Source organism: Jaculus jaculus, chromosome 13 (genome assembly GCF_020740685.1).
Source record: "Jaculus jaculus isolate mJacJac1 chromosome 13, mJacJac1.mat.Y.cur, whole genome shotgun sequence".
In the NCBI taxonomy this organism is placed as follows: domain Eukaryota; kingdom Metazoa; phylum Chordata; class Mammalia; order Rodentia; family Dipodidae; genus Jaculus; species Jaculus jaculus.
Window position 1 is genome coordinate 68,273,995 of NC_059114.1, and position 25,578 is coordinate 68,299,572.

At 43.7% G+C, this 25,578-nt stretch overlaps 1 protein-coding gene across 5 annotated transcripts in view; it reads left to right on the forward strand.

Annotated features, from left to right (window-relative positions):
• Window positions 1–25,578, forward strand: part of Dab2 (DAB adaptor protein 2) — a 78,066-nt gene that overhangs the window by 11,834 nt on the left and 40,654 nt on the right. The gene's annotated exons all lie outside the window — the stretch shown is intronic.

Here is a 25,578-nt window from a genome sequence, read left to right on the forward strand (position 1 = left end):
TTCCTGCTTTTTCAAACAATAAAAGAATATTTTATTATTTGTTTATTTGCATGAGAGAAAGAGGCAGAGAGAGAGAAAAAGAGGAAGAGAGAGAGAGAGAATGGGCACACCAGGGCCTCTAACCACTGCTAGCAAACTCCAGACGTATGCACCACCTTGTGCATCTGGCTTATGTCGGACCTGGGGAATCGAGCCGGGGTTCTCAGGCTTTGAAGACAAGTACCTTAACTGCTAAGCTGTCTCTCCAGCCCTGAAAATTTTATGTATTGCAAGGAGAGAGAGAGAGAGAGAGAGGGAGTGTGTATGTGTGTGTGTGTGTGTAAGTATGGGCACACCAGGGCCTCCTACCACTGACAATGTACTCCAGAAACATGCACCACTTGGTTCAAATCTGGCTTTACGTGAGCACTGGGGAATTGAACCCAAGCCATTAGGTTTTGCAAACAAGTGCCCTTAACCACTGGGCCATCCCTCTAGTGCACTATTTTTTGAACTAGAAGATGGATATATCGCTTATAGTAAAGACTCTCTCATCAATAGTTAAATTTAGGCTAATATTGAGCCTAATTATGAGGCTCAGCATTGACTTTTGCAGGCCAAGGCTCAACTGTAGGTAACGTTCTTCAGAAGTCATGCATATAACTGGACTTGCAACAGGAAACTTGTACTTAGTGCCCAAATTACCTTCTGAAGGAACCCGTGATGTGAAGCGGTCTGGTTAAGTGGCTGATGCCTTGATGGCAGCGTGTTTCTGATTTACCTAAGCTGTCTGAAGTGCCCAGTGACTAAATATTGCCTGTAACTGAAACTGTGTGCAAATATTTACCTTATACATGTGAGTAAACACATTAACTACCATTTAGCAAGAAATCTAGAGAAAATGCTCACATGGCAGCCCACTCCTGTGGCTGCGCAGTCAAGAGGCTGAGAAAAGAGGATCTTGTGTTCCAGGTCAGCCTGGGCATCATGTTGAGATGGTATCTCAACAAAAGAAAGAGAAAATGATACTCAACTAGCAGAGCTTTTAAAAAACATATTTTTACTTATTTATTTGAGAAAGAGAGAGAGAAAGACAGCAAACTGCTGAAGCAATAATGGATATGGCCTTTAAGATAATATTGGAGGTGGCCGGGCATGGTGGCGCACACCTTTAATCCCAGCACTCAAGAGGCAGAGACAGAAGGATCACGGTGAGTTCGAGACCAGCCTGATACTACTATGCAGTGAATTCCAGGTAAACCTGGGGTAGCGTGAGAGAATATAGGAGGTGAGATAGGCAATGGCCAAATGAGAAAACACACTGTGGGAGAAATGAAATCCAGCAAGAAGGCTAGGATAGAATATGCCCGAAGAACACTGGCCGGTCTGACAGCTAAGAAGTGATAATGATGGAAGGAAAAGATGGATTACACCTGGCTATTGATGCCAGGCCAAGAAGTTAGGTCTTTATTTAGTAAGAAGAGCTTTATTTGAGCAGGAAAACAACATTGACTCAGGTAAATTAAGATGGGCCTCCGGGTGTGGTGGCAGACACCTTTAATCCCAGCACTTGGTAAGCAGAGGTAAGAGAGGCCACCTTGAGACTACATAGTAAATTCCAGGTCAGCCTGCACTGGAGCCAAATCCTACCTCCCAAGTAGGGGAAACAAAAAAGTTCAATCTCAGGTAAATTAACATGAATGACTTAGCAAGATGTGAATGACTAGAGATTACTCAGTAGTTACAGAAAAACCTATATTTCAGCAAAGTAGGACAAAGGTTTTGTAATCTAATATTAAAGAACAAAATATGTATTGCTTTTACTTTATTTCTGTCTTGACAATGTCATACATACATAGGATGGATTTTGTCCACTCCCACTATTACATATGTGTGTGTGTGTGTGTGTGTGTGTGTGTGTGTGTGTGTATATATATATATATATATATATATATATTTGTTTGCAATCAGAGAGTGAGAATGAGCACACCAGGGTTTTTTGTCACTGCAAATGAACTCCAGACACATGAACCACTTTGGGCACTTGGTACATCTGGATTTACTGGGGAATCAAACACAAGCTGTCAGGTTTTACAAGCAAACCCTTTAACTGCTGGTCCCTCTCTCCAACCTCTGTGTTTTAAACAATCTTTTACACTTTTTTTTATTATTTATTTGAGAGCTTGTTTGGAGGTTCTAGCAGAGGAGCTCAGCTACTTGTATACCCTTGACTTACTTATTTTGGTTTTCTGAGGTAGGTTCTCATTCTAACTCAGGCTGACCCAGATTTCACTATATAGTCTCAGGGTGGCCTCAAACTCATGGCAATCCTCCTACCTCTGCCTCCCAAGTGTTGGGACTAAAGACGTGCACCACCACCACATTTGGCTCTTTTTATTTGAGAGAGAAAGAGGTAGAGAGACACACACAGAGAATGGGCATGCTAGAGTCTCCAGCCACTGCAAATGAACTCCACACCCATGCACCACCTTGTACATCTGGCTTATGTGAGTCCTGGGGAATCAAACCTGAGTCCTTTAGCTTTTCAGGCAAGTGTCTTAACCACTAAGCCATCTGTCCAATCCCCTACCCCTTTTTAAGTCTTTTTTCTTTTCTTTTCTTTACTTTCCTTTTTTTTTTCCTTTCCTTCTTCCTTTCTTTCTGATGAAGAGTTTCACTGTAGGTATTCTTTGAGAAGATAAAAAGAAGAATTCATCTCATAAGTCTTCCTTGACTTTGAGTAGTAGGTGTATTAAGGATGTCCTGCTATGTATGTACAAAGACAAATTATGCTATCCTGTGAGCCATATACACCTAAGAAGGGATGTTTATGATATAAGGTGGTATAGCTTTCTGGAGAGGGTAGAGATGGGAACTTTTGGGGTGACAAAGAGACAAAGTTGGGCAGGAATGCTAAGCTGCAGACAATATTTATTATGGGTCTTATGGGATTAATCATGTGAAAAAAAAAAAGCTCAAGTCAGTTCCCATACGTAGTGACATAAACCCTCAGCTTCCTGGAAAGAACTCTTTCCTTTTTTAAAAATTTTATTATTTAAAAAAATTCTTTCTTTGTTTATTTTTATTTATTTATTTGGGAGTGACCGACAGAGAAAAAGAGGCAGAGAGGGAGAGAGAGAGAATGGGTGCACCAGGGCCTTCAGCCGCTGCAAATGAACTCCAGAGGCATGCGCCACCTTGTGTAACTGGCTTACGTGGGTACTGAGGAATCGAGCCTTGAATTGGGGTCTTTAGGTTTTATAGGCAAGTGCTTAACCGCTAAACCATCTCTCCAGCCTGGAAAGAACTCTTTCATAGAAACAATAGATGTAGGCTTGTTCTGTCTGGAAACTTGGACAGCTAGCCTTCCTGCAGCCTGCATTGGTGAAGGCTTACTAAGGGGTGCTAATGTGGGCTACTTTCTTGATAAAGGCTGACATAAGAATGTGCTAATGCATTTGTAACTAGGTAGAACTAGGTAGTGCCTTTAACTAAAGCCAGTTGTCAGGAGAGGTTGGCTGCATTTTCATAATGTTTCATTTAAAGCTGAGGTTCAGAAGTCTGCCTGATCTGACAGGGCCTTGATTGAATTTCTAGACAAGCTGGTAACATTGGTTACAGCAGATGGACTTTTTGCTAGTGTTTCTACAGTGGCAAAACTGTCAAATATATTTCCACCTTGTGTATGTGAATATAGTAGTAATGATTCAGAACTTTGGATTTTTTTTTTCCAAGATAGGGTCTCACTGCAGTCCAGGCAGGCCTGGAATGCACTATGTAGTCTCAGGGTGGCCTGGAACTCATAGCAATCCTCTTACCTCCCGAGTGCTGGGATTAAAGGCGTGCGCCACCATGTTCGCAATGTCATGACTTTAAGGCTGCCGGAGAGATAACTTGTCTATACATTGATAGCTCATCATGCTGTCCTTTTCTCCCCCCGCCCCATGGGTTTTGGGTTTTGTTTGTTTGGTTGGTTTGGTTTAGTTTGGTTTGTTTTGTTGAGGTAGGGTCTCACTCTGGTCCAGGCTGATCTGGAATTCACTATGTAGTCTCAGGGTGGCCTCGAACTCATGGGATCCTCCTACCTCTGCCTCCCAAGTGCTGGGATTAAAGGGTGCGCCCCCATGCCCAGCTCCCCGTGGTTTTCCCATGGTTGATTTCAATAAGAAAGTAATGTTCTCCTCATTCCTATCTGTCCAGGCCTGAGGCAGAGGCAGGCTATTACTGAAATTCTCCAGATGGTATGGTCTTTCCAATAACATACTGGTTTAATGCCTACCAATGGAGTATTTATCATTATTAGTCAAGTGTCTCTTACCTAGTAAATGTAACCACCTGGCTAATGTTTTCAAAGACCATATTTCACCCAAGATTAGCTTTTTCTTCCTTTGCTTCAGCTCCTAAATGTGTCCACCAAAACTATTTATTAGTAAAACTTTAGAGTCAGGCATGGTGACATATGCCTTTAATTCCAGCACTCGGGAGGCAGAGATAGGAGGATTGGTATGAGTTTGAGGTCAGTCTGAGACTATAGCATGGGTCAGAGTGAGACCCTACCTCAAAAAACAAAACAAAACACACACACACACATACACCCCAAAAAAGTTAGTATATAGACAAAACCTTTTGCTCAAGGCTGCTTGCAATTTCTGCCTAAATTATAGAAACTTGTTTTCTTTTTTTTTTTTAATTATTTTTATTTATTTATTTGAAAGTGACAGAGAGAGAAAGAGGCAGATAGAAACAGAGAGAGAATGGGCACGCCAGGGCCTCTAGCCACTGCAAACGAACTCCAGACAAGTGCGCCCCCTTGTGCATCTGGCTAACATGGGTCCTGGGGAATCGAGCCTCTAACCAGGGTCCTTAGGCTTCACAGGCAAGCGCTTAACCACTAAGCCATCTCTCCAGCCCACTTGTTTTCTTGTTTTGCATTTTTTTGTTTTGTTTTGTTTTGATTGTTTTCAAGGAAGGGTCTCATACTAATGTAGGCTGACCTGGAACTCACTGTGGTCCAGGCTGGACTTGAAATCCCAGCAATCCTCTTACCACAACCTCTCTAGTGCTGGGATTAAAGGCATACACCATAATGCCTGTTTTACAACACTTGATTAAAAAAAAATTATTTATTTATTTATTTGACAGAGAGAAAGAGAGAGAATGGGCACGCCAGTGCCTCCAGACACATGTACCACCTTGTGCATCTGGCTTACATGGGGTCTGTGGAATCAAACTTGGGTCCTTTGCCTTTACAGGCAAACCCCCTAACTGCTAAGCCATCCCTCCAGCCTGACACTTGATTTTTATCATTTGCTTAAGCAGCTGTATGATGGGTTACATTGTGGTATCCATTAGACTCTTTAAAGTGGTGTATTTGCAACTCATTCCTGTCTGTACAGACTCCAGCACATCCAAGACCCCCCAGGTTGGAAATCAAAAATTGGTCACCCTGGCCTACTTCAAAAATATTATCTAGACATGGTGGCACACACCTTTAATCTCAGCACTTTGGAGGCAGAGGTAGAAGGATCACCATGAGTTTGAGGCCACCCTGAGACTACATAGTGAATTCCAAGTCAGCCTGGGCTAGAATGAGACCCTACCTCAAAAAACAAAAAACAAACAAACAAAAATAAGCTTGAAAATATCTAAAGAATTCCTACAAATTACTAATAAAGACAGCCTTATAGAAAAAAATGATCTGGAAGCATATAATACTTACACAAAAAATAATTAGCTAATAAGAAGATGCTCATCCTCTTTATCAGTCTGAGAAATGTAAATTAAAAGCCAGGTATGGGGCTGGAGAGATGGCTTAGCGGTTGAGCGCTTGCCTGTGAAGCCTAAGGACCCCGGTTCGAGGCTCGGTTCCCCAGGTCCCACGTTAGCCAGATGCACAAGGGGGCGCACGTGTCTGGAGTTCATTTGCAGAGGCTGGAGGCCCTGGCGTGCCCATTCTCTCTCTCTCCTTCTATGTGTCTTTCTCTCTGTGTCTGTCGCTCTCAAATAAATAAATAAAAAATTAAAAAAAAAAAAAAGCCAGGTATGGTGGCACATGCCTTTAATCCCAGGACTCGGGAGGCAGAGGCAGGAGGATTGCTGTGAGTTTGAGGCCACCCTGAGACTACATAGTGAATTCCAGGTCAGCCTGAGCTAGACCCTACCTCAAAAAACAAAACAAATCTTTTTTTTAATTTTTATTTATTTATTTATTTGAGAGCGACAGACACAGAGAGAAAGACAGATAGAGGAAGAGAGAGAGAATGGGCGCGCCAGGGCTTCCAGCCTCTGCAAACGAACTCCAGACGCGTGCGCCCCCTTGTGCATCTGGCTAAAGTGGGACCTGGGGAACCGAGCCTCGAACCGGGGTCCTTAGGCTTCACAGGCAAGCGCTTAACCGCTAAGCCATCTCTCCAGCCCAAAAAAAAAAAAAAAAAAAAATCTTACAATCAAAGGGTTTTCTCCATTGTTAGCATTTGTTTCAAAAGTTACTGTTGACATTTTAGTTTATTAGGATATTTTTCTTTTTTTAATATATATTTTTATTATTTATTTATGAGAAAGAGAAAGAGGCACAGGCAGAAAGACAGAGAGAATGGGCATGCCAGGGCCTCCAGCCACTACAAACGAACTCCAGACGCATGTGCCACCTGGTGCATCTGGCTTACTTGGATCCTGGGGAATCAAACCAAGGTGCCTTGGCTTTGCAGGCAAGTGCCTTAACTGTTAAGCCATCCCTCCAGTCCTACTAGGACAGAAGAATGTCAGTGATGCTTAAGATGTCAGAACTGAAGGCTACCCATGGGCAGTGTCCTAAACTGCTGAGCCATCTCTCCAGCCCTCCACACTCTTACCAGTATTTCCTCATATTGATCCTTCTAGAATTCTTCTTCTTCTTCTTTTTTGTAAGGTAGGGTTTCACTCTAGCCCAGGCTGACCTGGAATTCACTATCGAGGTTGGCCTCGAACTTAGAGCCTCTGCCTCCAAGTTCTGGAAATTAAAGGCATGCATCACCACACCAGGATAGAATTCTAATACTTACATGAGAAATGCACAAAACTGAAAAATTGCTGTACTTCTTCAAACAGAAATGATAGCATGACTATTTTAGTCAGTAACTGATGTTCCATTTTTCAATTTATGCTCCAAAATATCACTTTGCTTATAAAATTGGTATTAAAGAGATTTCTTAAGCTGGGCGTGGTGGTGCACGCCTTTAATCCCAGCACTCGGGAGGCAGAGGTAGGAGGATTACCATGAGTTCAAGGCCACCCTGAGATGACAGAGTTAATTCCAGGTCAGCCTGGACCAGAGTGAGACCCTACCTCGAAAAACCCCCCAAAAAAAAAAAAAGAGATTTCTTTTTTCTTTTTGTTTTTTTTAAATATTATTTATTTATTTATTTGCAAGGACAGAGAGAGAAGGGGGGAAGGGAACGAGGGAGAATGGGTACTCCAGAGCCTCTAGCTGCTGCCAATGAACTCAGAGGCATGCACCACTCTGTGCATGTGGCTTTATGTGGTTATTGGGGAATCAAACCTTAGTCATTAGGCTTTGCAAGCGTCTTAACCACTGACCTATCTCTCAAGCCCAGATTCCTCTTTTAGAATAATTTGTACCATAATGTCCTTTGACTTTTATAAAAGCCACATTTAGGTACAGTTTTTATTTGAAGTTTGAGGGTCACTGAGCATTATTGGTTGTCAAGAAGGAACAACCTTGAGTCTGGCATTTGAGATTGTTAGACCTTAACCTTTTGATTCAAGAGCTTTGTTTCCAGAAGATTAGCCAAGTATTTAAATAAAAGAAGTTGCCCTTATTGAATTACTCAATCAAAGCGGTCGGTCCGCACAGCCATCAGACCACAAGGCTCTCTGAATCTTTGATGCATGCAAACCGGTCACCACTCTGAACTCCAAGCCATCACTCAGAACCTCAAAGTCTCCCCAGGGCTGTCTAGACAAAGTGCAGTGCTATAGACCTACTGTAGTGCAGAATGACCCACCTCTCAACCCTTCCTCTGGCATCACTTGGCACCTGACCTGTGTCCTCGCCAAGAGGACACGGATTGCCCTTTATAACTAGCTGTGAATTCCTCTTTCGCACATGAGATTTCTGGTGAGAACAAACTAGGCCTATCTTTGAACAAAACTAGTTTCTCTTTCCTTCTATCTTTTTTCTTTTTTTCTCCTCTCCCTCCCTGCCTCCTTCCATCTTTCCTTCCTTTCTGGATTATTCTAGAGAAAGAGGTTAAAGCATGGGCATCAGGATTCATAAGGCAGAGGTAGGAGTTCAAGACCACCCTGAGACTATATAGTGAATTTCAGGCCAGCCTGAGATAACCCTGAGACTATATAGTGAATTCCAGATCAGCCTGGGCTACAGCAAGACCCTACCTTGAAAAACAAAACAAAAAAAGTAAAATAAAAATTTTTAAAAAGAGAGAAAGACAGTACCTTCCACAGACAATGGAATGAGAAAGTCCTGATATGTAATAAACCTTCAATAATATCATTCCTGGGCTGGAGAGATGGCTTAGCGGTTAAGCACTTGCCTATGAAGCCTAAGGACCCCGGTTCGAGGCTCGATTCCCCAGGACCCACGTTAGCCAGATGCACAAGGGGGTGCACGCGTCTAGAGTTCGTTTTCAGTGGCTGGAAGCCCTGGCGCACCCATTATCTCTGTCTACCTGCCTATTTCTGTATATCTCTCTGAAATAAAGAAATAAAAATAAAATATTAAAATAATAATAATAATAATAATAATAATATCATTCCTTTTGCATTTCTAAGGGACAGTCCATGCCATCCCAATCTTGCTCTCCAAAGTTACCTTGCTCCTTCACTTTTTCTTTCTTACACTATTTCTCACCTTGAGAAGGTGTATCCATTTGTGTTTTCTCCTTGATAGAGGATAACCTTGTCAAGGAAGAGCCCTTGATTTTCTTTCTCTTTTTTCTTTTTTGGTTTTCTGAAGTAGGGTCTCACTCTAGCTCACACTGACCTGGAATTTAGTCTAGTCTCAGGATGGCTTCAAACTCATAGTGATCCTCCTACCTCTGCCTCCAGAGTGCTGGGACTAAAGGCATGTGCCACCAAGCCCAATGAACCCTTGATTTTCTTTTTTTTAGTTTTTTTAAAATGTTTTGTTTTTATGCATCTATTTGACAGAGAGAGAAAGAGAATAGGTGTGCCAGGGTCTCCAGCCACTGCAAATGAACCCCAGAGGCATGCGCCCTCTTGTACATCTGGCTAACGTGGGCCCTGGGGAATTGAACATGGGTCCTTTGGGTTTGCATGCACGTGCTTTAAACGCTAAGCCATCCCTGTAGCCCGAACCCTTGATTTTCTAATGAATGCAGCCCAAGCTCTAGGAGAATACCTGGCATGTAGTTTACCAGTACATATCATCTGTAAATCACAATGACTTTGAGACAAAATCAATTCCTAATGCCACCCCCGTACCTCAATTCTTAGAACAAAAAGGACCATATTTGAAGGTCGTTACTTTTATAGTCATGTTTTCAGAGCGAAATACAAGGTAGTTAAATTTTACATGTGCAGTCAGTTAAGTTCACCACTGTAAGGTGTCATACTCTTAAGAGTCAAAGGGCTGGGTGTGGTAACACACACCTTTAATCTCAGCATTCAGGAGGCCAAAGTAGGAGGATCACCTTGATTTCAAGGCCAACCTGAGGCTCAGTTGTGAATACCAGGTCAGCCTGGGCTAGAGACAGAGACTCTACCTCAAAAAAAATGAAAGTGGGGGGCGGGCTGGAAAGATTGCTTAGTGGTTAAGGTACCTGCCTGTGAAGCCTAAAGACCCAGGTTTTACTCCAGATTCCACATTAGCCAGACACACAAAGGTGAGACAAAGCTCAAGGTCACACATGGCCACTAGGTGGCACAAGCATCTGGCATTCAATTGCACTGGCTGAGGCCCTGGCCCACCAACTCCTTCTTCCCCCCTCTCTAAAATTAAATTTAAAAAAGAAAAGAAAAGAGGAAAGGAGAGGAGAGGACAGGAAAGGACAGGACAGGAAATTTCTTGGATAGAGGGACAGATACAGAATGGGATTTAGGTTAGAGAACTTCAATATTAGAGATGACTATGACCAAAAACTTTATTCATATCTATGTGTAGTTATTAGACCTAAAAGTAGACTGTTCATTTTAGGGGGATTCAGCAAACTTAGTGTAATTTCTCTAACTCTTTTCTTTGGCAGACCTGTTAATTTACATGCTTCCACTATAGGTCAGTCAAGAAAGACACTGCTGGCTAGCATTGCAACTGTGAAGTTTCAGAGAGGTGGTTTTTTTGTTTTTTTTCCATCACTACTTTTTGAGGCTGTGTCTTAACCTCCTTCTCTATAATTTTGAGTCTTTAATAAAGATTGGATTAGGAACTTAATAGTGGCTTTCAGATTTGTCTTTGCATAGGTTTATGGAGTTCAGCTAAGAAAACAAATAATCTAACTGCATTCTTTGATGTTAAAAAAAAATTCCTGTAAACCAGAAGTAGTGCCTAAGGCTTGTAAAAGTACCTCAAATTACCCTGAAAAATAATTTTGATTGTCTTTTTTTTATTTTTTCAAATTTTTTTTATTAACAACTTCCATGATTATAAAAAAATCCCATGGTAATACTCTCTCTCTCCTCACTTACCCCTTTGAAACTCCATTCTCCCCATCTCAATCTGTCTCTTTTATTTTGATGTCATGATCTTTTCCTCCTATCATGATGGTCTTGTGTAGGTAGTGTCAGGCACTGTGAGGTCATGGATATCCAGGCCATTTTGTGTCTGGAGGGAGCACGTTGTAAGAGTCCTACCCTTCTTTGGCTCTTACATTCTTTCCGCCACCTCTTCCATAATAGACCCTGAGCCTTGGAAGGTGGGATAGAGATATTGCAGTACTGAGCACTCCAGTCACCATGATGCCTTCTGAGTCATCCCAAGGTCACTGCCATCTAAAAAGAGAAGGTTCTCTACCAAAAGCGAGAGTAGCATTAATATAAGGGTATGCACATTAAGAGAAGTGCTTACTGGGCAGTTTGGTGAACGCAGTATATACATTTAGCCAGACAGCAGCAGACGTTACACCCCTAGGGCTCATGATTACCCCTGTTGTAGGTTTTCAGTATCAGGGATGTATTCCCTCCCATGGAGTGGGCCTCCAGTCCAATTGGAGGGAAGTTGGTTTCCACCATGACAGACATGCGACTATTGTACCTGTTGGCTCATTTGGCCTGGCTGGCCAAATATAAGGCTTGCAGTGTCCACTGTTGAGTATCTTCACTGGTGATTTTTCTCTCCCATTGAACTGCATGCAGAATGGCTTCTTCCAGCTTTCTGTCAGCTGGTCTACATGGAGGAGGTTATCAGCTCAGATCCAGCAGGATTTCTCAGTGTCCTTGCAACCCAAGTATGTGGAGTCTTCAGATATAGGGTTTTACCATCTATTCTTGGTGGGAAACCAAGGGCCTCAGCAATGGCCTATAATGCTTTGGGGCATCAGGCACCTCCCTGGCCAACAACTCACTGGAAGGTATCCCATCCCTGGCACTGACAATTTTCTAACAACAATCTGCAGCTCCTGAGTGTTCCATTGCCCAAAAAAGTGGGTTTCCATATGATTTATTTATATCCTCTTAGATTTTTTTTTTAGTTTTTTGAGGTAGGGTCTTACTCTAGTCTAGGCTGACCTGGAATTAACTTTGTAGTCTCAGGGTGGCCTCAAATTCATGACAATCTTCCTACCTCTATCTCCCGAGCACTGGGATTAAAGGCATGCACCACCATGCCTGACACCTCTTAGATTTTGATTAGCCTTCTCTCCACTTTTCCTTTACTCAATCTCTTTCCCTGACCTCACTCGGGCCTTTTCACCCCCATTAATCTATTCTTCTAATTACATATATACAATACCATCCTATTTGATTGTTTTTTTTTTAATTTTTTTTTGTTCATTATTTATTTATTTATTTGAGAGCGACAGACACAGGGAGAAAGACAGATAGAGGGAGAGAGAGAGAATGGGCGTGCCAGGGCTTCCAGCCACTGCAAACGAACTCCAGACGCGTGCGCCCCCTTGTGCATCTGGCTAATGTGGGACCTGGGGAACCGAGCCTTGAACCGGGGTCCTTAGGCTTCACAAGCAAGCACTTAACCGCTAAGCCATCTCTCCAGCCCTATTTGATTGTTTTTTAAACTACTATTTATTTATTTGAGAGAGAGAAGGATACAAAGGGGGCATATAGTGAGAGAAAGAATGGGCACACCAAGGCCTCTAGCCTACTGCAAACAAAGTCAGACACCTGCACTACCTTGTGCATCTGGCTTATGTGGGTACTGGGGAATCGAACCTGGGCCCTTTGGCTTTGCAGGCAAGTGCCTTAATGCCTTAACCACTAGGGAATCCATTCAGCCATTTTGTTTTATTTATTTATTTTTTAACAGAGAGAAAAAGAAAGGGAGGGAAAGTGGGAGGGAGAAAGCATGTGAGAGAATGGGCATACCAGGGCCTCCAGCCATTGCAAGCCAACTCCAGATGCATATGTCTCCTTGTTCATCTGGCTAATGTGAGTCCTAGGGAATCCAACCTGGGTCTTTTGGCTTTACAGGCAAACATGTGAACTGCTAAACCATCCTTCCAGCCTCCCCCCTTTTTTTCTTTTTGAGGTAGAGTCTTGATCTATGACAGGCTGACCTGGAATTCACTCTGTAGTCTCAGGCTGGCCTTGAACTCACAATGATCCTCCTACCCGTGCCTCCAAAGTGCTGGGACCAAAGGTGTGTGCCACCATGCCCAGCAAAAAAAAAAAGAAGAAAAAATATTTATCTATTTTCCAGCAGAGAGAGAATAGATACATCAGAGCCTCTATTTGCTACAAACAAACTCCAGATTCACATGCCACTTTGTGCATCTGCCTTTATCTGGGTACTGGGGAACTGAGCCCAGGCTTTTTGGCTTAGTTTTTTGAGGTAGGGTCTCACTCTAGCCCAGGTTGACCTAGAATTCACTATGTAGTCTCAGGGTGGCCTGGATCCTCTTACCTCTGCCTCCTGAGTGTGGGGATTAAGGACGTGAGACGCCACATCACACTCAGAAAATTACTTTTATTATTTAAGGAACTTCATAGGGACAATGCAGAAAGGTGCAAATGGAGCCCTTCTCTAATCCCCGACATCTTACATGTCCCAAGAACGGAGGAAACTGCTGGAAGGACAAACACTCACGAATGTCTTGCTTCAATACTACATTTTTGCATGACCCAAGAAAATTTCCTTCTTAGTGACTTGCTGACGTTGACATTCCTGAGAATTCTAACCAGAAGCCTTTTTTTTTTTTTTTTTTTGAAGTTTAGTATGAATGTCACATGACTGGCCAAAAGATCCCAGCTGAAGGCCAGGAAAAAAGACAGCATTTGGGCTGGAGAGATGGCTTAGCGGTTAAGCGCTTGCCTGTGAAGCCAAAGGACCCTGGTTCGAGGCTCGATTTTCCAGGACCCACGTTAGCCAGATGCACAAGAGGGTGCATGCATCTGGAGTTCGTTTGCAGTGGCTGGAAGCCCTGGCCCGCCCATTCTTTCTCTCTCTCTCTCTGCCTGCCTCTTTCTCTCTGTCACTCTCAAATAAATAAATAAAAATGAACAAAAAAAAAAAATTAAAAAAAAAAAAAAAGACAGCATCCATGGTTAGGCCCTGGTGGAAGGGTTCAGCTTTGACCAGGCTCTTGCCTGGAAGTCGAGCCTTTGTCATTTAAGGGATGTGTGTGACTCTCAGTGCTAGGAGGGTTTATAAATAATAAACAACAAAAAGGGCGAATGCACCGCTCAATTTCTGTCTAAACCTCTGATAACTAGGGAATAGAATAGAATTCATAGTGTTTTTTTTTTTTTGAGGTAGGGTCTCACTCTGGAATTCACTATGGAGTCTCGGGGTGGCCTCAAACGCACGGGCGATCCTCCTTCCTCTGCCTCCCGAGTGCTGGGATTAAGGCGTGCACCACCACGCCTGGCTCTCAAACAGTTACACAATACAGCAAGTCACAGTATTAGCATGCAACAAACTCCACTCTCTACAGAAGGAACAAACGCGACCCACTGTTAGGTCCACACTGAAACTCCCTGCAGCAAAGGTGGCTCTGAATAGCACATTTTAGATAGACACAGACAAACATAAGTCTAGAAAACTAGGAAACTAGACTCACCGTGTAAATGTAATATTTCAAGCCAGTTACACCCTTTGAGAAGGAATAGATCAGTGATACCATATGATATGATGTTTTGTGTCGTCCATGAGTGGCCTTTTAAAATATCAGATGAAAAAAAAAAAAAAACAGACAAAGCTCTCAGGCTCACAGCATAAGGTTTATAAGAAAGCACATATTACATGGGTATGACTTATTAGCAATGTTAAGATCTCTTCCTCTTGTAGAGTGATATCTAGATCAAAAGCAAAGTATTTTCTAAGATCCTTACTTATTGATTAATGTCATCTTCTCAGCTGCTTGGGTAAAAAAAAAAAAATGTGAAAAGCAGTAAAGGAAATCCCAGGACTTGGAAGGTAGAGGTAGGAGGATCATAAGTTCAAGACTATCCTCAGTAACATAATGAATTTGAAGTAATTCCCAGCTACCCTGGGTACATGAAAATGTGGTCTCATGATATAATCAGGAAATATATGTATATAAATTTTTTGATAGCTTGTTTCTATGTAGTTGGTAAAAAATTTACTTTTAGCTGGGTGTGGTGACACATGTCTCTGGGAGGCAGAGGTAGGAGGATCGCCCTGAGTTTGAGGCGATCTACATAGTGAATTCCAGGTCAACTGGGCTAGAGTGAGATCCTACCTCGAAAAACAAAAAACAAACAAAAAATTTACTTCTGTTCCCTTTCCAATGCTGGAGTAATTATAGTGTTACAAGAGATGGCTTAACCCAGCAGAAGACACACATACACACATACACACACACCATGTTTTGAAAGTCACTCAGCATCCCAGACCTCCTATTTGGAAACCAATACAGTTTAAGGTAATACTTGAGTTCTTAGAGGTTTATAACCAGGAAAGAGGGCAGTGAGCTGCACCTTTGTTTCCAAGGAAGTCTCAGTTCTGTGAAACAATGCCTTCCTTTTCCCCTTATTTGTATAGTTTATGCAAATGACCTGTCAAAGGTCTCCATGGAAGCTGACCTCCTTATGGCTTTTCCAGATGTTCAGTGTTTGGGGCCACAGTCTGGAGAGATGACTTAGCAGGTAAGGTGCTTACCTACAAAGCCTGCTGTTGCAGTCCGGTTCGCATTGCTGGTAGAAATCACCCAACCAAGAGCAGCTTCTGGGAAAAAGAGATTTATTTTGGCTTACAGGCTCAAGGGGAAGCTTCACAATGGCAGGGGCAAACGATGGCATGAGCAGAGGGTGGACATCACCCCCTGGCCAACGTAAGGTGGACCACAGCAACAGGAGGGTGTGCCAAACACTGGCAAGGGGAAACTGGCTTTAATACCCATAAGCCAGGCCCCAACAATACACTTCCTCCAGGAGGCATTAATTCCCAAATCTCCATCAGCTGGGAACCTAGCATTCAGAACACCTAAGTTTATGGGGGACACCTGAATCAAACCACCACATTCCGCCCCTGGCCCCCATAAACTGATATCCATACATGATGTAAAATACAATGCATTCAGTTTGACTTTAAAAGTCCCCATAGTTTTTATCAATCTCAATGATGTTCATACATCCCCATAGTTCAAGATCTTTTAACTGAGCCATAATACCAAAATATAACCTCAAAAAACCCAGAATGGCACAGAATAAATATTCACACTGCAATAGATGGCATTGGGCATAGCAAAGAAACATTCAACCAATACAAGATTTAAAACAACCAGGGCAAACATCAAACTCTGTAGCTTCAAGTCCAGCAACTCAAACCAGTGACAAATCTTCAAGTCCGATAATTCTAACCAGCAACAAGTCTCTGGCATTCCAATTCCGCCCCTCCAGCTAGGCTACTCACAGTCCTGGGAAACTTCACCGGGGCCGGCAGCTCCTCGGCAGCCATCTCATGGTCCCGGCATCTCCACTGGGTCTCCACTGCAAGCCACGGTTCATCCTCATGGCTCCATGGGGTCTCTATGCAGGCAACCAGCAAACCTGCTTCACACTGCCCATGGCCATTTCCAAAACACAAGACCGTGTTGCAAACTCAATGACCCTCTTTCCAGCATTTCTTATACTCCACGATACCAGGTAGGGTGCCAATTTGTTAATCCAGGGGGGAATAAAGCAGACTTTGAAGAACAGGACACCTTGAGCACTCAGGCCCCTTCAAAAGAGTCTACATTCTTCTTGTTGCCCCAGCGCAGGTCAGCTAGCCCAGTCTCAAAGGTCGTAATCTATCAGTTGCAGCTGAACGGGCAACAGTTCACCCAAAGATGTTCCTTTCTGTGCCATATCCCTCTGCTCACATCAGTTCATTTCTACGCAAAGCAACCCTGCACAACTTCTCAGAACACAGGCACAAGAGCAAGCTTCTCACACAAACTGCTAGCCCAGTCCAGGCACAGCTCTTTCTCACCCTCATAAGCCAAACCTCACAGTCCATAGTTCTTACTGCCTTCAGGTCTTTCAGCTCTGACCAGGATAGACCATCAAGCTGTACTTACAGCACTGCCAAGCATCTCTTAGGCCAAGGTTTCAACTCCTCCCACGTTCCTCTTGAAAATCAGCTACAAAAGGCTGAAGCCACATAGTCAGGTGTCTAGCAGCAACCCCACTCCTCGGTACCACTTTACTGTTGCAGTCCGGTTCACATTGCTGTTAGAAATCACCCAACCAAGAGCAGCTTCTGGGAAAAAGAGATTTATTTTGGCTTACAGGCTCAAGGGGAAGCTTCACAATGGCAGGGGCAAACGATGGCATGAGCAGAGGGTGGACATCACCCCCTGGCCAACGTAAGGTGGACCACAGCAACAGGAGGGTGTGCCAAACACTGGCAAGGGGAAACTGGCTTTAATACCCATAAGCCAGGCCCCAACAATACACTTCCTCCAGGAGGCATTAATTCCCAAATCTCCATCAGCTGGGAACCTAGCATTCAGAACACCTAAGTTTATGGGGGACACCTGAATCAAACCACCACACCTGCCCACACAGGTTCCACTCCCCAGAACCCTTGTAAGCCAGGTGCTCATGGTGACGCATGCATCTGGCTTTCGTTTGCCATGGCCAGAGCGCCTGGTCACACAGGCACGTTTCTGTCCTGAAATCTCTCCTACAGAGTCGTTCCTTGAGCTGTCCTTCCAAGCTTGGTGACTGTGTACCTTGGCCAGCTAGGTTCAAGTTGCACTCATCACAGTGCCTTGAGAAGGTGTGTGGTGTCCTTTACTTTAGTCTACATAACCATGAACATAATTTCAAGGCAGATGGGTTTGCCATTTCAGGACATTTTTGCAAATGCTCTACTATTGAGCTGTACCCCCCCATAGAACATTTTTGAATCATGTATTCTAAATTTTTATTTTTATTTTATTCATTTATTTACTTATTTTTCAAGGTAGGGTCTCACTCAGGTGACCTAGAATTAACTATGTAGTCTCAGGGTGGCCTTGAACTCTCAGTGATCCTCCTACCTTTGTCTCCCAAGTGCTGGGATCAAAGGTGTGCACCACCACACCTGGATCTAATATTGTTCTTTAAATTCTCATGGCCTGGGTGGGGCATGGTGGTGCACACCTTCGATCCTAGCACTCGGGAGGTTGAGGTAGGAGGACCGCCGTGAGTTTGAGGCCACCCTGAGACTACATAGTGAATTCCAGATTGGCCTGCATTAGACCCTACCTCAAAAAGAACAACAACAATAACAACAACAACAACAACAAAGTTCTCCTGGCCTTTTAGATAACATTCTGGAAGCCTTAACAACTTTGAATATGCCAGAGTACTGGTATTGATAGGAAAGAGCCCTTTGTTACTGTTGTTATTACATTATTATTAATGTTGCTTTTCTTATTTTATTTTATTTATTTGAGAGAGAGAGAGAAAGAGGCAGAGAGAGAAAGAGAGAGAGGAAGGGAGAATGGGCATACCAGGGCCTTCTGCCACTGTAAATGAACTCCAGATGCATGTGCCACCTCATGCATCTGGCTTACATGGGTTCTGGGGAATCAAACCTGGGTCCTTTGGCTTCACAGGCAAACATCTTAACCGCTAAGCCATCTCTCTCCAGCCCAGTGTTGTTGTTTTCAAGGCAGGGTCTTGCTGTACTTCAGGCTAACCTGAAACTCACTCTCTAGTTTCAGACTGGCCTTGAACTCACAGAGATCCTCCTACCTCAGTGGCCTCCCATGTGTTAGGATTAAAGGCTTATGCCTGCCCACCTTCATTTTTTTTTTTTTTTCATTCTGTCTGGTTTTACTTTATTTTACAGATGGGTTTTACTGTGCTGCCCAAGCTAGTCTTGAACTTCTGGGATCAAGTAATCTTTTGTGTCAGCCACCAAAGTAGCTGGGCCTATAGGCATCCACTTATACACCCATCCCCTTCCCCTAGATATTTTGGATGATTCCTTATTCCTTCTTTTGTTTAAAAGTAACTAAGTTCATTAAGATCTATCCTTCAAGTAATAACTGATAGACTGAGCGCATAGGAAGGCAGTTAATAGTAAATATTTTTTTTAAAAAAAACACGTTTTCAGCCATTAGGATGCGTAAAACCACCATTTTTCTTGGACACAAAGCCTAAATATTCTGTTGGCTGCAAAATATTACTATGTGAGAACAGATCATATCAGACAGGGAAGTGTGGGCCAACGCTAAGTCTCTCCTGGGTGGTTAATAATGAGGGAAAATGAGTATCAGAACAAAGGGCATATTCTTACAGAAAGGGCACAGAGAACCTAGGATGTCGAGTAGAATCAGATAAATTAATCTGAATCTAAGCTGAGTCTATAAAACAAAGACCTTTTTGTCAGTGTTTTGATCTACATATAAAAAAGTAACAAAACATAAGTTCTACCTATCTGTATGAAATTACTATTTGTACCTCAATTTGGCTGCTCTATGCTCATGTGACAAGGCAGATGGAATCTTATTTTAAATCTTTTAAAAAATATTTTATTTTCATGTATTTGAGAGAGACAGAATGGGTGTTCCTGGGCTCTCCAGCCAGTGCAAACTCCAGATACATGTACCACCTTGTGCATCTGGCTTACATGGGTACCGGGAGAATCGAACCTGGGTCCTTAGGCTTCCCAGGCAAGGGCCTTGACCACTAACCCATCTCTCCAGCCCCTGGAATCTTGAGACTCAGCATGTCTCTGAAACATGAGTTGCAGAAAGGTAGAGCAGCACTCAAACAATGGCTTGAGGAGTATGAGCGTGGGGCTGGGCCTCGGAAGGGAGACAACATTGGGATTGGGTATTATTCAGCCAGACTAGAAAAGAAAAAACCAAGTATCAGGCAGCATTTCCTGCACTGGATTTTGGAAGAGGAAAAGTTTAAGATTACCTGCTTCTCTTAACGTGCCCTTCTGTGGTTATAGATCATAAAATAATTCTACAAGTATATGTAGCCTTGCATTCGTAACTCAATGTTTTAAACAGATCCCTCAGGCTGGAGAGATGGCTTAGCGGTTAAGCGCTTGCCTGGGAAGCCTAAGGACCCCAGTTCGAGGCTCAATTCCCCAGAACCCAAGTTAGCCAGATGCACAAGGGGGCGCAGGCATCTGGAGTTTGTTTGCAGTGGCTGGAGGCCCTGGTGTGCCCATTCTCTATATGTATCTGTCTCTTTCTCTCTGTCTGGCTCTTATAAATAAATAAATAACAGATCCCTCAAAGAAGCATGCCCTCTTTAACTGTTATTGTCCTGTAGGTTTTCAGTGTAGTTACTGAAACTACTTGCATAGACAATGCGACATGTGGAGCCTGGAGAGATGGCTCAGGGGTTAAAGGCACTTGTTTGCAATACTTGCTGCCTTGCTGCTACGGGTTCGATTCCACAGTATCCACAGAAGTGGCACATGCGTCTGGAGTTTGCTTGCAATGGCCAGAGGTCCTGGAGTGCTCTCTCTCTCTAGCTATCTCTCTCTGCTTGCAAATAAATAAAAAATATTAAAAAAAAAAAAAAAAGAAAATGCAGAGGATGGAGAGATAACTTAGCCATATAAGGCTTTTGCCTGCAAAGCCTAGGGAGCCAGGTTCAATTCCCCAGTACCCACATAAAGCCAGATGCACAAGGTGATACATGCATCTGGAGTTTGTTTTCAGCAGCTAAAGACTCTGGTGCATCCATTCACTGTCTCTCTATCTGCTTCTTTCTTTCTCTCTCTCTCCCTCAAATATATAAATAAATAAAGTTAAATTAAAAAAGAGAAAATGCAACCTGTTTAATAGTCAGGAGCATACTCAGGGGAAGACTCGGGAGTTTCTTCCTGTGCCCCTGGCTCACTGGTCTTGCAGCTCTTGCAGTGGGCTTGCAGGCGACACCCATTAGCCTCTGGACTGAGGGCTCAAAGTGCCAAGGTGTCCTCTTGTCTGGGTTAGAGGGGAAGCCTGACAGTTAGCCAGGTCTTTAGTCTGGACAGCTGACCTTCTTTCCAAGAGAACCTCTCCTCCCCAGCCTCCTTTCCCATGCCAGATCACCAGCCACTTCCCAGACATGCTTTGGCTTAAGGTACAAACTTGCTCAAGTCACTTTTGGGTTTTAAAGTCCGAACTACATGGAGAAGGGCAACTTTTGCCAAACCCTACTCTCCCTTCGCTCGGAAGTTTCCCAACAGCTCTCCCTTAGAATCAGTAGGGATCCCTCATGGCTGTCCCGTGAGTGGCTTGGTGTTTGATCCAGAACGGGAGCTAACGCAATGTTCAAGATGCTTCTCGGTATTAGGACCTTGAGCCACCTTTCCAATGTCTTTGCTACATGGCTCCTGAGAGACAGCACCAAGGGACATTCCCTCTTAGGAAATAAATACTGCATCATGAAGAGAATCGGCCCCCCAAACACAGAGCCCTGGTAGTGCTGTGTGGGGAGGAACACACTGCCCACCAGACAGAAATGCCCCATGCCAAGTAGCACCCGCCCAGCTCCTTTGGGGTACGCAGAGCACACAGCCCATGTAGATGGTCCCCAGGGTCCCCCAAAAGCACAGTCCATGCTGATGCTGGCAGTGTAGAGCAGCGGCAGAAGTGTGAACCTCTGTTCCCCAAAACCAACATTTCATCGTCACTTCCTTCTCCTGACTAGAAATAAATGAAAGGAAATGAGTTGGTCCCCATTCTGTTTCACCTAAGCTTCCAAAAAGGAGGTCAGCCTTGGAAACAGGAGTGAAATGTTTCTTCCCTCATAATGGTTTGTCAGGATTTTGAATCTTTCTGTTTTTTTTTTTTGATTTTGGTTTTGTTTTTTTTTGATTTTGGTTTTGTTTTGTTTTGTTTTGTTTTTGGAGCCAGGGTTTCACTCTAGCCCAGGATGGCCTTGAACTCACTAGGATTTCAGGCATGGTGACCGTGCCTGATGAATCGGGATGGTTACAGTTTGCACATATCAATCCAAGCTCAAGCTTCATGTTCATATGCTCATAAAAAAAATTCCAGTGCTGGAGAGATAAGTTAGTGCTTAAGGCACTTGCCTTAAGGTTAAGTCTAAGGACCCAGGTTTGATTCCCCAGACGCACAAGCTGACACATGCATCTGGAGTTCCTTTGCAATGGCTAGAGGCTTTGGTGTACCCATTCCATTTCCTGTCTCTCTCTTAAATAAATGAATAAAATACTTTAAAAAAAATCCACACTTGGGCTGGGGAGATGGCTTAGCGGTTAAGCGCTTGCCTGTGAAGCCTAAGGACCCTGGTTCGAGGCTTGGTTCCCCAGGACCCACGTTAGCCAGATGCACAAGGGGGCGCACGCGTCTGGAGTTCGTTTGCAGAGGCTGGAAGCCCTGGCGCGCCCATTCTCTCTCTCTCCCTCTATCGGTCTTTCTCTCTGTGTCTGTCGCTCTCAAATAAATAAATTTAAAAAATTTTTTTAAAAATCCACACTTGCCGGGCATGGTGGCGCACGCCTTTAATCTCAGCACTCAGGAGGCAAAGGTAGGAGGACTGCTGTGAGTTCAAGGTCACCCTGAGACTCCATAGTGAATTCCAGGTCAGCCTGGGCTAGAGTGAGACCCTACCTTGAAAAACCAAAACAACAACAAAAAAAAATCCACACTCTAGGAAGGCTACAGAGATATTCCCCTATTACCCTTTGTTGCAGTCAGGTTCACATTGCTGGCAGAAATCACCTAACCAAGAGCAGCTTGTGGGAAAAAAGAGGTTTATTTTGGCTTACAAACTTGAAGGGAAGCTCCACGATGGCAGAGGAAAATGATGGTATGAGCAGAGGGTAGACTTAACTCCCCGGGCAACATCATGTGGACCACAGCAACAGGAGAGTGTGCCAAACACTGGCAAGGGGAAACTGGTTATAACACCCATAAACCCGTCCCTAACAATCCACTCCCTCTGGGAGGCATTAATTCCAAATTTCTATCAGCTGGGAACCTAGCATTCAGAACACCTAAGTTTATGGGGGACACCTGAATCAAACCACCATACCCTTTTTCTTAGGGTAAGTATAAGGGGGGATTTACGAATCAATCTTCCTTATATGGTTTTCTTCATACAGGCATATTAACTGTATTTTCTATTTTTCCCATTCTAAGTGTGACAGCAATAGTCATTGTACTAGAAAAAAAAAAAAACAGTGAAAACATGACAGAAAAACTGATCAGTGACTGTAATACTTTAAGCTATGAGTACTTTTCAAACACTCCCAGTGACTTGGGTAGCACTGCCTGGCTACAGAATGGGCCCTATTATGGGCCCATAGAACAATCTGGAAACTTAACCCTCCTGACATTTCTTATGTTGATGACTTCTGTAAGCTCTCAAAGAAGGGCTGGAAAGATGGCTTAACCATTAAAACACTTGTCTGTAAAGCCAAAGAACCCAGGTTCAATTCCCCAGAACCCACATAAGCCAGATATACAAGGTGATGCATGATGCATGTCTAAAGTTTGTTTGCAGTGGTTGGAGGCCCTGGTGCACCCATTCTCTCTCTTTCTCTCTGTCTGCCTCTCTCTCTCTCACTCAAATAAATAAATATTTATAAAGAAGGTATTGCTGATACAAAGTTGCTTTAGGCATGAGCCATTATGTCTGGCTTATTTCTTTTTTAAAAAAATATTGTTGTTATTATTATTATTATTATTATTTTGGTTTTTCAAGGTAGAGTCTCACTCTAGCCCAGGCTGACCTGGAATTCACTATGCAGTCTCAGGGTGGCCTGGAACTCATGGCGATCCTCCTACCTCTGCCTCCAGAGTGCTGAGATTAAAGGCATGTACCACCATGCTTGACTAAAAAAATTATTTTTTTAATGTATTTATGAGAGAGAGAAGAGATAGACAGGGAGAGGGAGAGAATGGGCACCCCAGGGCCACCAGCTGCTGCAACTGAATTCCAGATGCATGTGCAACCTGTGCATCTGGCTTACATGAGTCCTGGGGAATTGAACCTGGGTCCTTTGATTTTGTAGGCAAGTACCTTAACCTATAAGCCATCTCTCCAGTCCTAAAAAATTTGAGTGAGGGCTGGAGAGATGGTATAGCAGTTAAGTGCTTGCCTGTGAAGCCTAAGGACCCTGGTTCGAGGCCCAATTCCCCAGGACCCACGTTAGCCAGATGCACAAGGGGGCGCATGCTCTGGAGTTTGTTTGCAGTGGCTGGAAGCCCTGGTGCACGCATTCTCTCTCTCTCTCTCTCTCTCTCTCTCTCTCTCTCTCTCTCTGTCACTCTCAAATAAATAAATAAAAATGAACAAAAAAAATTTTTTTAAATGTGAGTGAGTGAGAGAGAGATATTGACAGAGAGAGAGAGGCAGATGGTGTGAGAGAATGGGTATACCAGGACATCTACCCACTGCAAATGAACATGCCACCTTGTGCATCTGGCTTACATGGGTCCTGAGAAATCCAGCCTGGGTCCTTAGGTTTCACAGGCAAGTGCCTTAAATGCAGAGCCACCTCTCCAGCCCCCTACCTTGTGCATCTGGCTTTACACAGGTCCTGGGAATCAAACCTGGGTCGTTTGGCTTTGCAGGCAAGCACCTTAACTGCTAAGCCATTTCTCCAGCCCAGACAACTTAACTTTTTTTTGTTGTTTTGTTTTTCAAGGTAGGGTCTCGCTGTAGTCCAGGCTGACCTGGAATTCACTATGTAGTCTCAGGTTGGCCTTGAATTCATAGCAATTCTTTTACCCCAGCCTTCTGAGTGCTGGGATTAAGGGCGTGCACCACTGCGCCTGCCCACTTAGTATTTCTTTAAGAGAACAGTTATCTAAGCCCACTGGACCTCAGGAATGCCAGTCATTGGAATCATCTAGTAGTTTTGGCCCAGTGGTGTTTGTGTCTCCTCCCTCCGTGATTCTGCCTTAATGGATCTGGGTGTAGCATGGAATTCCATCTTCTCCAGCTGGTCTGCCAAACTTTCAGAGGATCTGAGGGAGACATGGAGGGAACGCAGGGTCTGTTACGACAGTCTTCTGGGAGTTACCGAGGGCATTCTGTCCTGTGCCCAGCAGCACCTAGCTTTGGCAGGTCGTGCAGAGGATAGCTCACACTTTGACAGACGTTCTCACTTCCTACCTGGACTTTATTAACTAAAGCAGTCCTTTCCATGTTTCTAGTTTTTAGCAATTTACTTATTGTTCCTTGCTCTAGACATTGTCATCTGTTCTGGAAGGCAAGGTTGGAAGCAGTGTATTAGTGTCTAACTGCCATCTCTGGGGACACCTGGCTGTGGGTTAGCCGCAGCTGCACTTGTTAGCGCTAGATGCTTTTGTTTTGTTTTTGTATATTTTATTTTTATTTTATTACTTGAGAGAGAGAGAAAGAGGGAGATAGAGAACGGGTGTACCAGGTCCTTTAGCTGCTGCAAACGTACTCCAGACGCAGGTGCCACTTTGTGTCTGTGACTTATGAACCTGAGTCCTTTAGCTTTAAAGGCAAGCACCTTAACCACTAAGCCATCTCTCCAGCCCTCTTGGTTTTTTGTTTGTTTGTTTGTTTTGATATCTTGTCTCTGTGGGTATGATATGCATGTACGTGTATGCTGATGTGCAGTTGTGGACACACAAGTGCCACAAAGTGTGTGTGGAGGTAAGAAGTCATTAGGTGTGGATTCTCACCTTCCCCCTTGTTTGAGGCAAATTTTCTTTTACAGTTTATTGCTGCATATGCTAAGCTATGCAGTACATTTCCACCTTGCTGTACGCAGGCTGAAATTACACTCACTACTGCATCCAGCTTTCTAAAAAGTTTTTCTTTTTTTAACTTTACTATATTTGTTTGAGAGAGAGAGAGAATGGGCGTATGAGGGCCTTCAGCCACTACAAAGAAACTCCAGACTCATGAGCCACCTTGTGTATCTGGCTTAAGTGGGTCCTGGGGAATCGAACCTGAGTCTTTAGGCTTCGCAGGCAAGTGCCTTAACTGCGTAGCTGTTTCTCCAGCCCTGCATCCAGCTTTTACATGAGTTCTGAGGATCTGAGCTACAGTTGT